The sequence below is a fragment of the Neomonachus schauinslandi genome, chromosome 13 (assembly GCF_002201575.2).
Source record: "Neomonachus schauinslandi chromosome 13, ASM220157v2, whole genome shotgun sequence".
Lineage (NCBI taxonomy): Eukaryota > Metazoa > Chordata > Mammalia > Carnivora > Phocidae > Neomonachus > Neomonachus schauinslandi.
Genome location: NC_058415.1, coordinates 22,910,828 through 22,933,954, shown reverse-complemented (window position 1 = coordinate 22,933,954; position 23,127 = coordinate 22,910,828).

Sequence of the window (23,127 nt, the reverse complement as noted above, 5' to 3'; positions counted from 1 at the left end):
TCCAGAAATTTCTCTTCAAAATGTAAAATATTTAGAAATCAAGATATTCGGGTCATGTTGAGGTGTTTCGTGCCAAAGACCTGCTATATAGGAGGCAATCAATAAAAAGTAGTGGAGGGTGCCTGGGTGGCTCAGTCGTTAAGCGTCTGCCTTCAGCTCAGGTCATGATCCCAGGGTCCTGGGATCAAGTCCCGCATCAGGCTCCCTGCTCAGCAGGAAGCCTACTTCTCCCTCTCCCACTCCCCCCTGCTTGTGTTCCCTTTCTCACTGTGTCTCTCTCTGTCAAATAAATAAATAAAATCTTAAAAAAAAAAAAAGTAGTGGAGTAAATGTAAAGAGAGTCAGTAACTGTGTGATTAATATTAATCATAAAATACGATTTCTTCAAATCTTTAAAAATTTTTCTGAAATGTTAATTTCTCAGTTTGAACTCCCCACACAGGCGAATTTGAGATGTGGGAAGATTAGTTCTGCTCTCTTTACCTCCATTTACAAATCTGAGAGATGTTTTTATTTAATGTGAGTGGAGCATCTGGGAAGTAGTCAGAGGGGAATATGGGTTTATGAGTTGATAACAAAAGCTGGTTGTTAAGAGTGAGTTCATAATGGGGCGCCTGGGTGGCTCAGTTGGTTAAGCGACTGCCTTTGGCTCAGGTCATGATCCTGGAGTCCCAGGATCGAGTCCCGCATCGGGCTCCCTGCTCGGCAGGGAGTCTGCTTCTCCCTCTGACCCTCCTCCCTCTCATGCTCTCTGTCTCTCATTCTCTCTCTCTCAAATAAATAAATAAAATCTTAAAAAAAAAAAAAGAGTGAGTTCATAATGGATTAGCAAGAGATCATTCTGATGCTCCTAAAAGATCTGCTCTGAGATTTCCAGGAACTACACAGACCTTTAGACAGAAGGCAGGAGCCAGAGAAGAGAAAAATTACTTCGACAGAAAAACTGGCCTCTTCCCACCGGTACTGAAACATGTCCAACTCTGTCCCGTGTCAGACAAACCCTCCCTCTACATCTTACCCTGCGGGGCCTGCCCTCCTTCCCTCCCCTCAACTGTCCTAAACTTCTTCATAGCTGCTCATATTTGTTTTTCTACTTCCCACCTCCCACTCACTTTCCAGCCCACTGCAGTCTGGCTTCTGGCCACACCACTCCACTCAACCGTCACCTGCCAAGGTCACCAATAATTGCCTTATAGCAAAACCTAAGGGATGCCTTTCCATCTTTGTCTTCTTTGGCCTCACACTGGCTATGGATGATGCTAACGTCCCCTCAGACATAGGCTTTACGAAGCTTTCCTAACTCAAGAGCCTCATGGTTTGCCTCCTCTGTATATTCAATTGTAATACATTGTCTTGGATTTTGCAAAGGCATACCCCAAACTCCCAGATTGAATTCATCTTTCTCTGCAGATACATTTTTCCTATGTCCTCCTTCAAAATGAATGCCTCCCATTTGCATGGGTGCTAAAGCTAAAGAATCTGTACGATCTTTGAATCTTCCCTGTCCGTACTCAGTCTCTCAGCAGCCCCCACCACCACCAATCAGTCAGTCAGTGTGGATATTACAGTTCCTAAATAGTTCTCGAATGCTTCTACTTTTCGGCATCCTTTCTGAAACTATCCTCGTCCAAGGAACCAACTAAATAACTGGATGAGCTTAATGAGCTCGCACCTCTGAGTCTCAATTTCCTGGTTTGTAAAATGAGACCATGAGAATAAACACCAAGTTTCTTCCTTTTCTATATTCTGTGATTATAAGAGTTTAATACCAAGGAGGGGCTCAGGGTAAAATCAATTCCTGTGCTTTGGGAGATGACCTCACTTTCTGCACTTAAGTTAAATACTGGAGTGGCCAAGATTATGCTTCACATTCTCCCATAGCAGTACTCTTACATACAATCTCAGGGTCTTCAAGACAACTTAAATAATAAGGCCCTTCTTAAATAGGGATCTGCCTTATGCCACATTTTGAGGTGTAGAAATTAGTTTCAAATGAGACTCTAATGTTGGTAACAAGTTATCTACTTTGTTTTATTAATTGGTCTGAAAGCTCCTTGAAAAGAGTAAGACAAAGCTCCTATTTCTTGAAAATGTCCTATACAGGGAAAAAAAAAAAAAAGGCTGAGGTAAAGCTTGAGTCCAACTTTGTTGACTACCTCTTGAGTGTATATTTGAAAACCTGGTTAACAAGGTTGATGGAGATTGGCGGGGTGGAGACTGCCGTGATGAAGAAGTTTGGTTGATTTTCAGCAGCAGTAGGATCAAAATGAAAGCATTATAAGAGAGTAAAGGATTTATTTAGGCCAGTGCTTTCTGTGAAAGGAAAAATTGAAAACCATAAGAAGATGGAAAAAGTTAAGCAACACAATATGGTGGATTCCACTAATGAGTTTAATAGGCAGCCATTTTAATGGGAGCAAAACTAGATTGCAAACACTGTTCTAAAGTTATAGGTTCCAGCTACACTAGACATAGTCTGGTGTCCCAATTTTTAAAGGGCTCATTAAAACATATCATCAAAAAATAGTATTTGCTGGAAGAATCTCAGTCCCCATAAAAAGCACTGTTGGGGATTCCTACCATAACCCGCCAAATGAGTAACCAGCCTTCCCTTTGAGGGAAGAGCTGAGATGTGAGCTGAACATCAAGTGAAAATGACATGGAATCAGAACAGAGTTGGAAAAGGAGGACCATCACCAAATTGCAATGTGTGGTCCCCCTGGAAAACATAAAGCAGCCTAGAGAGAGGTCAGGGAAACCAAGCAGAAAAATATATATATTAATGGAGAAAAGATCAAGTTTGTAACTTCATTCCCGGGTTCACAAGTTCCATTGTCCTTTCCAACTCATGAGACAGAGTAACACTCAGGATGACTCCACTAATCATGTGGCCTTGAGTATCTCAGCAGACATCATTTAAGTCATTTAAAAGGATAACTGCAAATTAAATTAGTTCATCCTAATTATGCAAAAATGATAAATTCAAATAAGCAAGGTAATTCACTTCCAAATTAGAAAAATTTTCAATCACTTGGCATCTCAAATCAAAGCAAATGGGTAATGTTACCAATTATATCAATTTGACTCTTAAATTTAAATACATAAACATATGATGAACTGAATTAAAATTCTTATTTGGTATGCACTTAACTTATTAACATTTGTACGAAGGTAGAGAACCACATTCAAGATATGAAACAGGGTCATGTCCTTGAAAAACAGACGGTGGTCACTAAAGTACTTTTGCCAGGACCTAGCAACAGAATGAGGCCCCCCCATCTACTAAACAAGTTATCCTACAGGAAAAGTAAAGTAGATCACATTACAAAAGTAAAGGCAACACTATGAAAGCTTATGAAATATTTATCAAGGGGAATATTTGATAACTAATAAAAATATTCAGTTTTAGGAAGCAGTACGATAATATGTTAAGTTTTGACACGGTTGCACTTATGAGCATGAGACTTTCATAGAAATGGAAAGAAATGAACATTTATTGAATATGTTGTGCTAGGCATTACTAAATACTTTCAAATACAGTATAGCACTGGAAACTAGGAATCAGAGACATTAAATAACTTGCCCTCGATCACACAGTGATAAATGACAGAGCTAGGACTTAAACTCCATCTTTTGATTATACAGAATTATTTTTGTCACATCTGTATCACTTTATCCTGAGCCAGTACACAAAATATGATGGTGTTTAAAGTATTTGCTGGGGCGCCTGGGTGACTCAGTCAGTCAAGTGTCCGACTTTTGATCTCAGCTCAGGTCTTGATCTCAAGGTTCTAAGTTTAAGCCCTGTGTTGGGCTCCACTGTGGGTGTGGAGCCTACTTTAAAAATAAATTAAAATGATAAAAAAAAATAATAAAATATTTGCTTAAATATTTCCTAAGATTGCTGATCAAGGTCAATTCAGATTCCAATTTCAAAGCTAATGAGTAATAAAGTGATTTTTAGGAGGAGAAAGAAACAAAAAATATATGCATGCATTCTGGGTGGCAGTATGAATCTTTCAAACACGTGATAAAACTTCTTTATGTCTCATATAAGGATGAAAGAATTATCTACTGCTATATGAGAAATCACACCAAAGTGTAGTAGCTTAAAACAGTAATTTATTCCTGTGTCTCATTATTCTGTGGGTTGACTGAGATTGACCGGGCAGTTCTTGCTTAGGGTCTCCTAGGAATTGCAGTCAGATGTCAGCTGGGGTTGCAATCATCTATAGCTCAGTTGAGCCGGACATCAAGATGGTTCACTCATGACTGGCAAGGGATGCTGGCTAGCATCTTATTTGGGGCTGACAACTGGAGGGTCTCAGACAACTTGGGCTTTTCTCAAAGTAGTGGCTGGGTTCCAAAAGGGAGCATGCCACAGGTAAATGTTCCAAAAGACGCAGACTTCTTGCAATCTCACCTCAAAAGTCCCAAAAAGTCATTCCCAGAGCATCCTAGTGATTGAGCCAGTCACTAAGGCCTAGGGGTAGGGATTTAACTCCACCTTTTGATATGAAGAACAACATGACCTAAAGGAACAGAAGAAGACTACCCATCACACCTTTATCTTCTGCCTCCTGGCATCTCTACTTTACCAACTGACTTAGAAGGGGAAACGCATAATAAAATTACAGTAACATAAGTCATTTTGTGGTATTTTCTCTATCTTTTTGGCTCTCTTTCTCTGGAAATAGCATTCTTTTTTTTTTAAGATTTTATTTATTTGTTTGACAGAGAGAGAGAGCAGGAGAGCACAAACAAGGGGAGCGGCAGAGGGAAAGGGAGAAGCAGGCTCCCGGCTGAGCAGGGAGCCCAACGCAGGGCTTGATCCCAGGACCTTGGGATCATGACCTGAGCCAAAGGCAGACGCTAAACTGACTGAGCCCCCCAGGCGCCCCTGGAAACAGCATTCTTGAATGAATAAATAAACGAAAGTTTTTCTCTCTCCTTTTTTCAGTCTACTCTTTTTTTTCTTACCTCTTTTCTTCTCTTTTCTTTCCTTCTTTCAAACTAAAGATAAAAGGTATAAAACAAATTTTTAAGCAGCAACATATTCTAATTAGTTAGTGAATCTAATGGTTAATGTCTACCCATATCTCCCATCTGATATCTGCCTGACTGATTCAGTTATCATCCTGTATAGGAACATAAAAGAAAAAAAAGTTCTAAATGCAGGCAAAAGAAAGAAAAGAGGGGAAAAAAAATCAGAAAGAAAAAGTAAATTATCAAGGGAAGAAGGAAAATATAAATGGTAAGGAAAATAAATCAGGAAGACTGAACAGTATTAAGCCTAAGTGACTGAAAAGACCAAGAGAAAGAAGCCAAATCCTCCCCTTATAATGCTGCACCCACCCCTTCCTTTCTGATCCATCACCACCATCACCAGCCCTGTCCAACCTTATTTTTAATGCCCAAATTACTGCTGTATCATCTTACTGCCTAGTGTCTTCATCCCCTTAGAAACCATCAAAAACACTGTTTTCTTCACGGTGCTCCCAATTAACAAACAAGCAAACAAACAAAACACTAAATGACTTCTATGGATAAAGTCCAAGATAAGCATTTTAAGGATTTTCATAATCTGACCCAACCTTCCTCACCGATCTTGTTTCTCATGAAACTATTCATTCAGCCATAGCACTCTAGTCACTGTATCTAAATACACAGAAAAATGAGACCAGATATCACTATTTATTACATCATAAACAAAGAGGAAACCTGGATCAGGGAAAATAATTAATAAATAACAAAAATAAGATGTTTCACAAAGAGGTGGCAATGTCGTAAGCTTCGATTTATCACACTTGAGGTCCAGATTGCTTCTCACGCATACAGAGCCTCCTCATTTTTGCCTTCTGTCCTTTGCTCCAACTGATCCCATTCCCGGGAGCTTTCCCTGTTGCTCTCTGCCTTCCCAAATCCTATCTCACCCGGACTCACGAAGACCTCTTCTTCATGGAAAATGACATTAGCTGATTAATTTGGAAGAAATGTAATTAGCAGGATCATTATGGATCCGAAGTACTTTGTTAAAACTACAGCATCTGATCTGATTCTCTGTGGAGACCCAGTTGCCCAAGTTCCATTTCATTCTACTCTGTGGATTTGTTTGCTACACAGTAGTTTAAAGGACCACTTCATCCCAGTTTGGTAGATAATTCAACTGGCATCCAATCATTTATACAACTTTGATTTGCAAGAATTAAAAATAGCAATTACAGGAACAGTTAAAAAAAAAAACAACCCCGCTGCAAATATTATAACTCTTTGGGAACCTGACATAAATGGGATTTTAAAAAAATAGGATATGTGAAGATCATGATGGGTGTAGTGCATGATCAAACAGATTTTGCGGTGAGAGTTTATTGTCAGGGATAATTAAAGATATAGATACCATTTTGAAAGTACAGACTTTAGGGGGCAAGGGAAGAGACTTTTGAAGCAAAGTAAAAATTAGTAGTAATTACAATGATGATCATGAGATAGCAACAACCATTCTGTGAGGAGCTCAGTATCCTTCCAAGTCCCACTGAATCCAGGAAAGCATGTGTATGGGAGAAAAGGCAGCTTTGGGAAGAATACCTTTGAAATATGAGAAAGTGGAGTGACTAACAGTCAGCAAACATAAAAGTGCACCAAAGGATAAATGTCCTGATCACCAAAAGAAATTGTACACTTCAAAATATCTTTTTTTTGTAAGTTTTTTTTGTAAAGAGAGAGAGAGAGAGCATGTGAGCTGGGAGGGAGGGACAGGAGAGGGGGAGAGAGAGAGAATGCAGAGCCCGACACGGGGCTCAGTCTCATCACGCCAAGATCATGACCTCAGCTGAAACCGATTCAGACGCTTAACTGACTGAGCCACCCAGGTGCCCCTACACCTCAAAATATCTTGTTAAAAAAAATCCCTAGTTTTCTTTTTCATGTCCGATGTTGAATATGCAGGCAGTTGTTGTTTTTCTTTTTTAATCTATTTTGATTTCAAAACTGGGTGAAATGAAACTTTTTAGGGGAGCTTCTTTTTTTTTTTTTTAAAGACTTTATTTATTTATTTGAGACAGAGAGAATGAGAGACAGAGAGCATGAGGGGGAGGAGGGTCAGAGGGAGAAGCAGACTCCCTGCTGAGCAGGGAGCCCGATGCGGGACTCAATCCTGGGACTCCAGGATCATGACCTGAGCCGAAGGCAGTCGCCCAACCAACTGAGCCACCCAGGCGCCCAAGGGAAGCTTCTAAGGGTGGTAAATTATAAAGAAAAGTCAGTAAAAGATTCTTATATCAGACAGGAGATCAGAGGCTTCTGGGGTGATATCAAAGTTGTATTGCCTATAGTTCTACGGTGCTCACTTCATTCTAATCATTTATCTCTTATGCATTTTGCTGTTTATGAAGATGTTTTGGAGAAAACCATGGATAGTAAAATGTTCAGCTTCTACAACTCATCAGCTCCTAGGTGTCTGTTACAGCTGTAAACAGTGCTTTGCTCACATTCCCTTTTGCCCAAATGAAGCTGGTTGCGCATTGAGAGATGACTTCTTATTTTCCAGAAGAAATAGTGAACCCAGTCTGGCCCTTGCTGATATTTCAAAGCAGCCTTTTTGTGCATGGGCATGAGAAGATGTCCTTCTTAAGCCAAGGACGAAGTGTCATACTGTGTATTTTTTAAAGTTCCTGATATGACGCTGTACAAGTAGTATGTATTCCCTCAATCATTTGACAGATATTTATTTACTTACCCATCAGCTGACTCCCTGGAAAGCCAGAGCAGTTTGCCAAAAATATGGTTAAATGGCATTTGATAAGTGCTATAAAGACATTAGAGCTTCAGCAATTCCTCCCAGCTCTCAAATTTATTTTGCATAATGGATATCACTCTCATTCCCACTGAAGTCTTACAAAGGGATGCTAGAAGAAGACTGGCCAGTTAGAAGGCGGAGACTTAATAAAAATTGAAATAGAAAGAGTCAGAAACAGGAGGAAATAAAAAAAGGAGAGGAGGGGTGCCTGGACTGGCTCTTGATCTCAAGATCGTGAGTTCAAGCCCCACGTTGGGCATAGAGCTTACGTAAATAAATAAATAAATAAATAAATAAATAAATAAATAAATAAATAAAAATTTATAAATAAATACATAAAAAAGAGAGGCATAAGGAGGCAGAGACTGTACAATAGCAAGCCCTCAGTGTCCTGCACAGTATAAGGTGAGCCAGGTACTCTTTCCTGTTTCTTTGTTTGGTTTTTGTTTGATCCTTCCTCTTGTGCATGCCCCCATCTGGAGAAGTCAAGACCAGCATGGATGCCACTGAGACAGGCCAAAGCCAGGAAATGATCCTGGGATCAAAACTTGGCTGCGTAGGGGCAAAACTTCTGAGCAACCAGAGGTAGAAAGAGCCAGAAGATACACATAACCCATTTCTGAAGGAGTGCCAAAGGTGAAAAGTGGGAAAGCCAAAATTACTCATCAAATACAAAATGGGTAAGCAAAAAGCAAAGTGAAATAAAGGATCCAAGACAATAATTGGGAACCATTGCTTGGGGTTTGATACCAGATTTTGTTAAGTATGGGTTAGCTTAATTTAAGAGTACAGGATCCAGGGGCACCTGGGTGGCTCAGTGGGTTAAGCGTCCAACTCTTGATTTCAGTTCAGGTCATGATATCGGGGTCCTGGGACTGAGCCCCCCTGGGGCTCTGTGCTCAGTGAAGAATCTACTTATCTCTCTCTCTCTCTGCCCCTCCCCCAGTTTGTGCGCGCTCTCTCTCTCTCTCTCAAATATATAAAAAGAGCACAGGATCTGAGCTGATGCCTTCCTTCCTTATGACTTTATCTCCCACCTATTGATGACCATTATCAACAAGGCATTAAAAACACTAACCAAACAGGGGCACCTGGGTGGCTCAGTCAGTTAAGCGTCTGACTCTTGATTTTGGCTCAGGTCATGATCTCTGAGTCCTGCCTCGAGCCCCCTGTGGAGCCCTGTGTGGAGCCGCATGCTCAGCGGAGAGTCTGCTTGAGATTCTCTTTCTCCCTCTCCTTCTGCCCCTCTCCCCTAATAAATAAATTTAAAAAAAAAATTTACCAAACAAAATTTGAAAGCCTTGAACCACCTTTGCCTGGACTTATTTGACAATGAGGATGACCACATCTCCTGAGGACAGTTGTCCTTACATTCCTTCACTGACTATTCTGGGAAACAGAGCACTTAAAGAAATGGTATACTTAAATAAGAGTTCAGGTTTGAGCCACCAGAGACACTGGTAGGTAGAAATGCTTTACTTACCAGCAGAAAATTTACTGAGCACTTACTATGTCCCATGTTGCATGCTCACCCAAAATACTTTACATAATATCATAATGTGATGCCCCAGTGTACTTAACATTTTAAAATTTCTCCATTTGGGCAAAATCAACAAGATTTTTTTGAGGCTCTTGATCCTCCCTCACCCCAATTTAAACCATAATTTCCTGAAGACTAGGATTATCCTGCCATATTCTTTCTAACCTCTCTAAGTTCTAGGGCAGTGTGCACTGGGGGCTCTTAGCACCTCCGAGGTCATCTCGAGTCTACCTGTCCCATGGTGGGAAAGTGACTTGCTCAGTCAATATAGAACCAAGTGTTTAGTATCAGCCTTAAAATAAGTGTTTTTTAATTGTCTTCTCTTCCTGCTTTTCAGAGGAAAAAAAATAATGTAAACTTTTCTGCTCTGGGGCCTACACTCCACAGGCACTGCATAATAGCTGAGCCAGAGTTTAACAAAGGACTGGGGGGGGGGGCGGTAAGCAGGTGTGCACATGCTTGTGTGCGTCACACAGTGTGACTGTCCCATGTGAGGCGCGAGACAGGAAAGAATTTTCAGGCACATGCATATTTATAGCAAAGAGATGGTAGGACCCCTCCCACACACACACACAAAAGAATTCGTTTTTTGTGGCTTTAATGTTAAATTCTGGGAGAGGCTTGGCGGGGAAGGGTGAAGAGCAGCTACGGAATGGGTTCATATCTCTAATTGTGGAGGGAGGATCGGGTACGAAGCCAGCCAAGTCTTTCCCGGAATTGGGATATTTCATTCTAGAAGGGAAAAACGCCATGTTCATTGTCTTATTCCCTCCCGCCTCACTTCCTTGGTGCCCTTCCAAGGTAGGGCCCCTTGGTGCTGGCTTCTCAGTCCTGCCCCCGGCGAAGGCTTAGCAAGGCCAAGAGGGCCAGATGGGCCTGCTGGCAGCGATGCTGCCGATCCGGCTCTTTCTCATCCCACTTTCCGTCTGCCAACGCTCTTGGTGGTGGCAGCGCCTAGTCCTGACGAGTTAGAATTACGGCCCTGGGGCAGGCGGCGCGAGCACCAGCAAGCATGCAGTGGCCTTCACCAGTCATCCTGTACCTGCTCTGGGCTGTACTGTGCCATTATCTTGCTACTCCCATTTTACACTTCACATACCAGCTTTCTCTCAAGACAGTTATTTGATCACTAACACTTCGAATATCATGATCATCGGCTCATTTATTTTTTCTATTTTAAAGGATAGTGTTGGTGTGCGCAGGGAGCACCGTATCGATTTCCACATTCGCCAAGGCATCCGAGTGTGAGCTGCCTATCACGGTGCTGACTTTAATAAAAGGTTATTACTGTGATCATTATTTAGCATTTATATAGCTCCTCACAATTGTTTAGCCATTATGGCTCAGAGCACCCCTGTCAAGGTGATCAGTATTAGCAACCCCCACCGTAGAGGCGATAAATCAGGGGTCCTGGAGAGGTTTTAGTAATATCCACAAAAGGACCCAAAACAAAAAACCACAGACCTGGGACGGGCCCGGTCTCCCTCCCTCTGGCATACTTGGTGAGTTCATTCATGCCATCATTCTGGTTAGCAGACAGGGTGGGCTCCTCATGGCAGGTTGCAGCTCAAATATATACTGAGAGGCCTTCCCTGGCTACCCTACCTAAAATAGCATCCCCTCCCCAAGGCACCCAATATCCCATTCCTGTGTTGATGGGTTTTGCAGTGCTTAGAGCTACCTGAAGTTAGCTTGTTTGTGTATTTATGTTCCTGTTTATTGTCTGTCTTCACCATTCAAGAAGATGATCTCCATGACAACAGCAGACTTGCCTGGGTTGTTCATGGCTACGACTGTATCCATCCTCTTTGTTGAAAGCAGCTGGCATACAGTAGGTGCTTAATAATGCTTGTTGAGTGAATGACAATAAAAAGAGCCCCATAAATCCTGTTACTCACACATCACTTCCTATGGCTTTTCATTTCTTTCTGGACTTTCTGGATATAATCACACATACAGTCAGTTATTCTTAATTACCCTGGAGCTAATGATCTAGTCTGTGGATGGCCCGAGTCCTTGGCTTCCTCTCCTCCAGAGATTCCTCCAGATTTTTCAGTCATTTCTCACCTTTAGTTGAGATGGGTCAAGGAGAGAATAGGGCAATGAAAAGCCCTGTTAGACAATTTCACTAGTTCTAATAGCTTTGGAAAGGTAGAAAGTTGAAATTATTGATTCCAAGATTTCTTTTTTACCTTATTTGTGGATTTCAAAAAAAAAAAATCCATCTGTTTTATATATGCAATACAGTGAAATGTGCTTTGAAGAAGTTAAAAGCACTGTATAAATGTAGCGTATAATTATGTATGCACGTAGTCCCATTAACCTTGGTAATTGAGAGTTGGTTATACATTTTAGGTTTAATTAGTTTTGATAGAACAGTAGCTCACACATTTCTAATGGGTAGGGCCGGACAAGGGCTTAGAAAATGTGTCTTTGGTTGACTATTTTTCTTTTTTTTTCAACTATCAAATCAAGATAAAGCTTGAAAAATCCCTTCAAAGCCTGAAAGGTAGGCAGTAACGCTGATTTCTCATCAACAAGTAAGAATAGGGAAATGGTACTAAAGTTTGAATTTTCTTGCTTCAAATTTCAGACCATAAGATTTCAATTTCCCTAAAAAAAAATCTTAGGCTAATCTTGGAAGAAAGACCCCCTGGATAATCTAAACATGAAGCTTTCTATTTAAAGGTTGTCTTTAATGTTCTTAATAGCCCTATGTGCAACCAGAAAACGGGTTGCCTTGTTTTAAATGTAAGAAATCAACGTAATATCTTATTTTGATAACATGTGCTGTTATCCTCACTGCAACTCTGCCCAGAGATATTATTGGTACCACTTTATATAGATGAAAAAATGGAAGCAAAGCCATTAAATGCCATACCCAAGGTCTTAGAAGAAGTCACCAAAGAAGCTTGGTCTGGCCTAAGTCTCCTGACTCCAGTTTAATATTCTCCACAATGTGAGAAAAACCACATTGGAAAGGAAAAACTCATTCCTAGTCCTGCTGTCACAGTACAGACTTCAACGTTCAGGCAAATACTTTGCTTTATTGTTAAATTGGCCACACTCACTCAACGTGTAGTATATCCCAGGCCCTGTGCTTTGCTGTGGGAGGACACGGAGTCAAAGTAAAAGACAGGTTAGATTTCCCCGGCTCTCACACTCTATTTGGGGTGGGAGACACACACATACAAACACTGTCTACAGGAGGTGGGAGCATGCACTCAGGGAGTCACAGTGCTCTGAGGGAGCAGAGGAGAAGCAGTATCTGAAAACATTCCACAAAAGGGGATCGGTCGCCTTGGCATGAAATCAAGATTTCACTGAGGATACATTAAGAAGACGGAAAAGCAAAATGGGATGTCTACTAAATTTGATCTACCTACCTACAATCTTATGTACCATGGCAAGAAGGGAGTAGATAATATTTTCAGGAGAGGTGGGCAAAGGGATGGGTTAAATGGGGCATGGGTTAAGGAGGGCACCTACGGTGATGAGCACTGGGTGTTGTATGGAAGTGTTGAATCTATCGTATGCCTGAAACTAGTATTACACTGTATGTTAACTAACTGGAATTTAAATAAAAACTTGAAGAAAAAAAAAAAAAGAATGAGTAAGGTTTCTACAAGGAGGGAGGAGAGGGGGCATTCCTAGCCGAGGAACCAATGTTAACAGAGAGAGGCAGCAGAAGGGCAGAGAGAAGAGCAAGTAGTCCATTTGGGTTACAGGGTGGAATGCACCCGCATGGCTAGGGAACCAGCTGGTGCTGCTGGAGAAGGCCTAGGATAGAAGGTCATGGATATACATGCTTCCACGGCTGTTGGTGAGGATGCCAATAAAGGGAACAAAGTGGTGACATGCTCAGAACTGAGCTTTACATACTACAGCAGCAGTGGTCCTCACATTTGAGATGACCTCCTTGTTAAAACCGAACTGCAGCGCCCCATGCCGAAGTTTCTTTTTGAGTAGGTCCAGGGTGAGGCCCCAGCATTTTCATTCCTATAAAGTTCCCAGGTGATGCTAATGCTGCTGGTCTGGGAAGCACAAGCTGAGAACCAGTGACAGAGTAAGGAGCAACAAGGAGAAGTCAAACCCGGAGTTAGAAGGAGAGGAGTAAAGGGACCGATCCAACAGCGCAGACCAGAAGGAATGGGGCGGGGGGGGGGGTTCCTGCCCGGGGAGCTGATGGTGGGAAAGCAGGGAACAGCAACCAGGAGAACAGACAATCGCTTCAAAGGACTGGGGACCACGGGACCACGTGCCAGGTCATGTCCAATCACAAATCATCGGGAAACCTCCAATGCCCATGCCAGGTACACAAGAAGCATTTGAAATTCGTTCTGAAAGTAGCAATCCTGTCTAGAAATTAAGCTCTGAGTTTTACCTTACTTTCCTTTCCTCCCACATCAATAACCTCATTCTAGTGCAATTTAGGTTGCTAAAGCATCTTTCAGGGAGAACATACATATCTGCACCCAGCCAGCAAGCGTGTCTCTCTGTATATATAAAATCGTACTAAAGATGATTTCCTTATTATTTCACGTTAGAACACCCTTGTTGTGAAATAGTGTTCAATATAAATATGGAGGACTGGAAGCAACCATCTCTACCTAGTGGGGCAAAAAATTATGAACTCGCCATGCCATATAAATACCGCATGAAAACACATATGAATCCTTTCTCCAACTAACGTGCACTGAGTATGTACTAAGTGACGAGCCCCGGGGATGTGCCTGGATACAAACGGGAATAAAACATGGGCTATCCTCACCACAGTTCAAAATCTAGCAGTCTTTCTCCTACGCTCTTAAATCCACCTAAGGATGGTGTTGGGCTTGTAATAAAAATTCTAAAGCAGGGACAGAAGATAGTTAGCTTTTCTAACTTGATCACCGCTGCTGTCTAATTATTCAACTGAAGAGAACACTTTGGTCCTGGGTTGTTTCACTGAACTCAGATATATTCTGCTGACACATGGAGAGAGTCTGCGGAACATCCAGCACTGGTTTACACCCGCACCCCTTGCTCTTCAAGTATGGTGACCATTTTTATCACTTACACCTTTCAATACCCAGAGAGGGTGCCACTTGGGTTTTTAAAATATCATTTCCTTTGCTACGTCCCAAAATAACAGGGTCACTTCAGGACCCGTGAGTGGTTGGCCCTGTGAGGTGTTTCCCGCAAGTACTAGGAGAGGAGTAAGTATTTTCACAGCTGCAGGTCTGGTTGCTGAACTTTTCTACTGTCAGTGAGAATCATGTCCCAGTGGAAATACACAAGTGGAACCGACCGTCCAAGGGATAAGGTGACAGGGAGCGTTGTTTACCAGAGTCAGAGAGCAACCGAAAATGATTTCTGCAGCTGGAACAAAACAAAGACAAGGGTTGAAGGTCAACTTCCTCTTTTATTTTGGCTAATCAGCACGCCTAAGTGGCCTTTCCCAAATGTTTCGGGGCTGCCGGCTTTTGCTACTCTGTAAAAGACCCCAGGGCGTACCCACCTATACCTCTTGGGCACTGGAGGGAAACAAAAGGGAAAGTGTTCAGTCTCATCGGAATTCACGAAGTCATCCGTGGCACCCGCCTCTCTCTGCTCCAACCCCGACCTCATCCGTCTCTAAGCGTTACGGGATTTTATTTGTGAAATGCCCTCACATCCATGCAAATCCCCCACCTTGGCCACCCCCAGCACCGGCCGCCATGCTGACGTCATCTGTCGTAAGTGACCGCGATAGCCTTCTATTTCTTAGCCCCGCCCCCAACCATTCTTCACATTAATTCATAGTATTAATTCACAATAATTCATTCACAGTAATCTTTTAGAAATTGAAATACTACCACTAAAATCAGAATACCCCCCACATACACCTAAAACCTATCTTAAAAATTTTCTCTGGCTACAAAGTGGTGCTTGCCAGAGGGCAAGTGGGGGTGGGGGTGAAATAGGGGGAGGGGATTCAGAGCACACTTATCATGATGAGCACTGAGCAAGGTAGAGAATCGTTGACTCACTATATTGTACACCTAAAACTAATATAAGGTTGTGTGTTAATTATACAGGAATTTAAAAAAATAAATAAAAATTATTTTTTTTTCCTTCTGGCTCTCCATCGCTCCAAAGACTAACTCAAGGGTGTACTCTCTCCCAGGTTTGGCCCAGAGAGCTCTGCGGACCTAATCCGGGCCTCGGGCTCCCTTCCCTCTCCTTGTTGCATCACATTCCTCCCTCTTGAACGGCTCTGCTCTCATCACCCAGAGTCCCCTGCCTCGAACACTCCTGCCTCCCTGCTTTGCCACATTGTTTCCCATACGCCTTTTAGCGCTTAACCCTTATCAGCTCCTGAGGGATGCTTGAGGAAGACCCTCTTCTCCCTGGTTGGGCCAGATCCCCATGTTCTAAGCTCCCTGGGCCCCCTCAACCAGCTCACAAACCCTTCATGGAATGTATCACAGGACATTTTCACCATCTTGTAGGACTGTTGCATTTCTGCCTGCCTCCCCACTAGACTGTAAGATCCATGAAGGTAGGGACTTGGTCTCCTTTGGCTTACGGTTATGTTCCAGAGCCCAGCAGTTTCTGGCACATATTAGGTACCAAATGAATATTTTCATTATGAAGGATGGAAGGAAGGCAGACAGGGCAGCAAAGTTCTACCACTAGGATAAGAAAGAGGAGGTCTAGCATCTTAAGTGAATGATGGTAAGTACCAACTTAAACTTCCAATGTTAGGTACAGTTCTAAGATACATTTATAATCCATTCCTCACAACACCCCTGTGAGGTAGTGATTCTGATTACCCTCATTTCATAGAGGAGGGAACCAAGGCACACAGAGATTAGCTACTCGAAATCACACAGCTTAGCAGATATAATGTACTTCATAAGGAAAGACAGTGCGATCATATGTAACCACATGAAACCAATCTGCCTGGGAGCTTTTTTTTTTTGTTCAACCATTTTTAAGGGTGTTAGCAACCACTGCTTTTGAGGGTCAAGGATTTATCTTATTTGGAATTGGGTATTGAAAGCAAAAAATTCCATGTCCTCCTTACAAATGTATCGATAAATGAAGATCAGAAGAAACCCTTATCTGGATTTCAGCTGCCTCTGTGTCACTTTTCTGGATGAAATTTTTCTACATGAATGTCAGGACTGGCCAATGCAAACAAGCACAGCGTTAAACGACAGCTCACTCTGACCTCAGGGCCGATGGTATTGTTTTAAAGTGGGCAGAACAGAAATTGAAGAAGCTAAATGGATAAAAGAAAGGGGGCAGGGGAGGAAAGAGAGCAGAGTATGGGAAGAAGAAGAGAAGAGCCGTTCCCTAGGAAGAAAGATAGAAATAGAGATATATTTGTTTAGAAAAGAGGATGAAAAGAAATGCGCTGCCCTCCAAATCTCTACAGGAAGCCACTGGCTGTGCACGCCACCATAGATCAGTTTATTTTGGGCCCAACCTGGAATAGAAAGCCTAATGTTTAGACAAGGCAAAGGCTTCTGGGGAGGAGGGGCAGGGAGGATGGGAGGAAGGCATTATATGGAACAGATAACAACTTACTTGCAAAATGAAACTCTAGATGGAGCAGTTCCCTCTATTTGAATTTGCTGTGGAGCCAGAGTATTTTCACTGGATTAGTAACTACTGAAAAGATGCCTGGTAGGAATACCTTAACTCTGTGAGAGGAAATAGAATTGGATGATCCCCCACTTACAAAATAGAACCTGACGCATGGGGTGGACTCATGGAAAGAGGGGAAGGCAAAAGATTAGGAGGAAGGTGAGAAAGAGAAGAGTTAGAATGGGAAGAGCTTTGAAACAGTGTCTGAAAACATGGAGTGTGCTATAGAATATGATACAGGGCGCAAGGCTCTGGGGTCCAACTGCTGGGATTTGAATCCGGCCTCCACCATCCTCCCGAAACCTCAGGCTCCCCATTTTTGACATTGGGGATATAGTTGTATCTAGCTCATAAGATTTTCTTTAGGGATTAAAGAAACTAATCCTTGTTAACTTCATAGCACATAGTAACTGCTCAATAAATATTAGTGCCACTGTGGCTAGTAAAGATGATTTATCACCCAATAGCGTGAACCTGAAGTACTAGCTATGTTAGATAATGGTAGAATCCATCAAAAATAGCCAGGAATAATGCTGCATTGGACTCTCTTCTGGAGGAGGGTCAACGGTGAGTTTTATCTCTTTGATGCAGAAACCCAAGGCAAGATGCCATCTTCCAGAAACCGATTTCATGGAAAAGCCTAGAATGGACATCTCCCCCTCTCCCTCTTTCTGCTTGTGTTCTCCATCTTTTTCCTCCTTGCTTGCTTTCCTACTTTGTACTCTGTTTTCCAATCCTTAGAAACCTCTGCTCCTCTCCCCATGTAAGGATCCTGTCGAGACAGACTAAGCAGATCTGTTTCCTCTATGCTTTAAACACTGGGGGCCAAGAGGGAAAAATGTTTCCTTTGGGTGGGTGCCAAGTAACTATGCGGGAGTCGGGGAGAGAGTTTTTAATGACACGGTAAGAAAGAAAATATTTATGTTTCATTTTAATTGAACTTTTCTTAAGCTCACTACATTTTAGTAGGTGAAAAAAATCAACACATGAGAACACTGGGAACAAAAATACACATAGCTCCGGCTTCGTGCACAGAAGTAGAAAAGCAAATGGGGAAAAGGAAACCCAGTGGAGGCATCTGTGGGAAGAGTTGCCCTACCAAAACTCTGAGCTTAGTAGAACTGCCTTTTTCACTTCATTTCCATGATTAGTGTAGATCCTGGTTCATTGGCCCATAAAACTGGCAAGATAATGAATAATATCTTCAAATATATTTCATCTATTGGGTCCACTGCAATACCTTGAGGAACAAGTTTATACAGTGTCGCACCCCAGTCAAACCTGGAACCGTTGTTGAGTATTGTAAAAGGAGGCGGCTTCCCTTGTTAGGTGACTAGAAAGAGCTACTATTGTCACTGTTTCTTAAGCATTTACTGTGTGCTAGGGACTGTGCTAACTACTTTATACCTCTGTGCTCATTTAAACCTCTCAGAAGCTGTGTGAAGCAGGTATTATTAAACCTATTTTACTAATAGTTGACGTCAGGCAATTGACTAGGGCCACACAGCTGATTAGCAGTCACACAGCTGAATAGTAGCAGAGCCGGCATTTGAACCCAGGTCCTTAGGATACCAAACCCTGCACTTAACCTGCACTATCAGCTGAGGCCACACCCCCCCCCCCATCCAGCCACCAGCCGCTAACAGCACCTGGAAAGATGCATTATCTTAGGGTTTATGAAGACAACAGAGTAGCTGAGAGTGAGAACTCGTGTGTGTGTGTGTGTGTGTGTGTAACATAATTAAGTGACACATAGTATCATTGTTCTGTTAAACGAATCATAGTGGGGGGCACCTGGGTGGCTCAATCCATTAAGGAGTTGACTCATTTTTTTTTTTTTAAGATTTTATTTATCTGACAGAGAGAGAGAGAGAGCACAAGCAGATGGAGTAGCAGGCAGAGACAGAGGGAGAAGCAGGCTCCCCGCTGAGCAGAGAGCTGGATGTAGGGCTCGATCCCAGGAGTCCGGGATCATGACCTGAGCCGAAGGCAGATGCTTAACCGACTGAGCCACCCAGGCGCCCCAAGCAGTTGACTCTTGATTTCTGCTCAGGTCATGACCTCAGGGTTGTGAGATTGGGCCCCATGTGGAGCTCTGAGCACAGTGGGAAGTCTGCTTGAGATTCTCTCTCTCCCCCTCCCCCTGCCTCTCACCCCCAAAAAAAGAATCATAGCAGGACTAGGATAGAAACTTGTGGTTCTTCCCACTATTCCTGACTTAAAGAAGGCTTCTGTTCCTTGTTCAGTTTCTCTTCTCCCAGGGTTATCTAGGCTTTCCTAATCCATTTCTGTGTGGACCACCAACCTTCACATCCCAGCTCTGCCTCACTGTTATCATCTGTATAAGCCATGCTGAACTCCCAGAGTTTTCAGGATTAAGAGAATGAATGCTTTTAAACATTTGAAAGAATACCTGGCATGTTCTTGGTATTTTGAAAATGTTCTCTCTTAGCACTGGGCCACTTCCTTGAAATGGGGATCACACTCCCATTTGAAGAATTCACTTTAGTCCTTGTTGACGGACTTCCTCAAAAATACAGATGTTATCATGATATCGCTCCTCTCCAACGCATCTGTGAAATGCTCTTACCTGACTGGCTTGTTAACTGCCCAGAAAAGGCTCCCTCTCTGTCCACGCACCCCCACCCCCACCCTGTAGCTCCTCAGAATCCTCTGAAGGGGGTGAGAATGTGTGTTCTATGCCCTTTGTCACACTGAGATGCAGGAAGATGTTTTTGGTTGTTCTGATGGTAACAAGAATCACCTCCTGTTTGTGGTCAAACTACAAATGGATTTTTTTTTTTTTTTGGATGATGGCCATGAAATCTGTGTGTCTAAAATCCCCTGGAATGTAGCAACTCAGGAATGCTTCTGTTTAATGTCAAGTTTTAAACAGGCCTTGGAAACATATATGTAAAGATACCAATCCTAAACTGATCGGCCTAACCGATACATCTTCAAAAAGGATTTTCTCTACTGTGGAGCATCCCGACTCACAGAGTTGCCTTCCAAATCCCATGCCTATTTCAGGTGTCTATTAAGTTTCAGACTCTTCACATTGAATTATCCAGCACAGTGTTCCCAATCTACAGATGAGAAAACTGAGACTTATTCAGGTGGGTGAAGTCAGTACCCCTGACAATACTTTTCCTCTAATATTTTGTCTCACCCAACTTATCTTTCCTGAATTATAAAAATTTCCCACCCCTAGCCAATAAAGATACTGCTAAATTTTCTAGCTAAACTCCCTCAGTTTATCACTTGTCTTATTAACAAACGGGAAGAGGGAGGGGGGCTTCCATTTTGCTATTTTTGAATCTTTTCTTTTCTCACCTAATTTTAACTCCATTGTTCCCCAAGGGTCATTCTGTTTTTATAGGTCAAAAATATCAAATATTGGCAACCTTTTATGCTTCAACCTGCTACCTAAAAGTCAAGTACAGTCTGTATTTTTAGGTTTATGTAGTTATTGATACGTAAATTTTGTTTCTTGCTTCTTTATTTTCTTGGCATATAGTATACTTTAAAGTAAATCTTATAACATCAAAAGATTTACTGTGTAAATAGCAGTTAAAACATATACGCTCCTGAATTTCGGTCTCTCACAACACATCAAGGGATACCTACTTTGGGGTCCCTAAGACTGGCCTGCCTTGTCTGACATGGACACAGTAAGGCATCAGGAGAAGAAATCAATCTACTAAAGAAGTCCAAACCTGTTGATTGACTAACAGAGAACAGCAAAAAACAGCAGCATGAGGTTGAGCAGTGTGCCTGGCTTTGACCCTGACAGCAACCCAGGCCTAGGCAGAAGTCAGAGGTCACAAGGGATCCTAACATACATTCCGTCTCTCCTAGTTTGGACCAGCTGGTCCTTCAGAGGTAAACACGGAACAGCGAGCTCCAAGCGTATGATGTCAATGTGTTAGTGACAGTGCAACAGAAGATGTGAGAAGTGTCAGGGAATGCTCCTGCAGGGTCTACTCTCGTACCCTCACAGAGCATCTCATGTGTTACTCACACCATTCATCAACCACTCGCATGGGCAGAAAATGACAAGCAAATTGGAGGTCCCATCAAACACTTCTTGTGCTGATGCATCCACAAGACAATCTATGGGGAGGACTCCCCCAGGAGGGGTAGAAGTTTATGAGTAAAGTGATTAAAAGTGGCTTCAAATCCAGCCTTTTTAAAAGCGTGAACAAGGCTATAACTCAGTAGTACTTTCCCCAGGACCCCGCAGCCAAGTATCTGAATCCAGTGCAGGCGCCTGCAGGGACCCTGTATGTCTGTGGGACGAGGGACGGCAGAGCCACCCAGCTGGCGGCTCAGGTCCCGCACACAGAAAGCCCCACTGCGCCCCTCCCTACTTGGATCACTTTGGGCAAATGACCCCACTGACACTCAGTTTCCTCCCCTGCAAAATGGTAGCTACCTAGATCATAGTGTTGCTTCGAGCAATAGAGTTAGCTAATCATTCATTCTCTCAAAAGCTGTAGAACAGTGCCAGGCAAGTAGGAGGAGATCAGGAAACGAGAAGAAGTAAGAAGGAGCACCCCAGTGCTTACTCTGTGCCAGGTATAGTTTTAAGAACTTTAAGTGCCTTTATGTCATTGTCTCAACAACACTAAGACAAGCATAATATGATCTGCATTTTGTAACTGAAGGACTCAGGCCTCCAACCCAGGTGGTCATCTGACCCCCAAAGCCCATGCTCTTCACCAAAAAATGGTGACCACTGTTTGTCCTGAGAATGACCTGAAGGGGACAAGACCCTATCAACAAACGGGCCGAGGCCTTCCTTTCTTCTCCCCCTATTTCCCTCCACCCCATGGAAGCCCCTCTTCCTGCACTCAGGGGGAAACCTGGGCTTCTAGGAGCTCCCAAGCCCTGGAGGGGTTGCCGAGGCCAAGCTAAATGGTTCGGGGCCGAGGGGAGATCATTCCAGAGTCTTTTCAAGCTTTGCTCTGGGCGCTGAGCCTAACCTTTATTTTGTAACTGATTTACTCTACCCAGAAGTCAGCTTCGGCTACCTTCTATGAGAAGTGGGTAGACTTGGGAAATACTCGGCTGGCCAACCAGAAAATTAAGTAAGAAAATCATCAGGCCCTGAAGCCTAATTCTCAAATGCCAAACAATTCAGAGCAATGAGTCACTTTTTCAAAACAGAAAATACTCGTCATCCAGTGTTTAAGTTCTTGCAGCATAAAATAGCGTTAAGGGTTCAAAACACAGCGTGAAAGCCTGAGTTCTAATTCCAGCAGTAGCTGTGTGACCCTGAGCAAGTTTCTTACCCGATCTGTGCTATAGTTACATCATTTATCACATGGGAATAACAATAGGCCCTACCTCAGAAGCTGCTGTGAGGATTAATGAATTAATATATGTATGTACTTTAGAACATGCCTGGCACATCATCAAAGCTATATAAATATTAGCTTTTCTTATTATTCTGTTATGTTTCAGTACATGTATACGGGCTTTGCAGCAATGTCTTTAAAGAATAACTTTGCTGATGTTTTATTCCTTTTGAAAATGGTTTCCCTGTTTTTACCATCTCACTACCAGCCGCCACCCCTCCCCTAAAAAATCCCCTCCCCCATCTCATCTTTTCCTTAAAAGCAAAGGAAATTACATCTAAAAGCCTCATGGAATTACAACACTCAACATGCTCATAAAAGTCAGGAAATGCCAAAGTTAGAATTCTCTGAAGACATTAACTCAGAATCAGACTCTGAGATATATTTCCGAGGGCTCAAAGTAGCCTCTTAAAGTTTCTGGAGGGAGCCTTCAGGCCTTCACTAACTGCCCCCTCCTCACCAGTTGCTCTGTCCTCTAGAATGCCTCCTGCCGACATCCGCTAGACCCTTTCAAAGGCATACCGCCCTGGCGCAAAACTCACACCCAGCCACCGCACAGAGCAGTGGTCTTCAGACTCCATGAGCCTCGGATTGTCCTGGAGGGCTTGTGAAAAACACGGAGGGCCGGGCCCCCACTGCCAGTTCCCACTCAGTAGGCCTGGGGTGGAGCCTTAGAATTTGGGTTTCTCACAAGTGCCCCAGTCTGGATGCCGATGGTCTGGAGCCGCTTTGAGAACCATGCCACGGCATGTGCCTGCACTCCACATACACTCTCCTCAAATCCCAGACCCCGACCAACCGCACCGCAAGTGGGA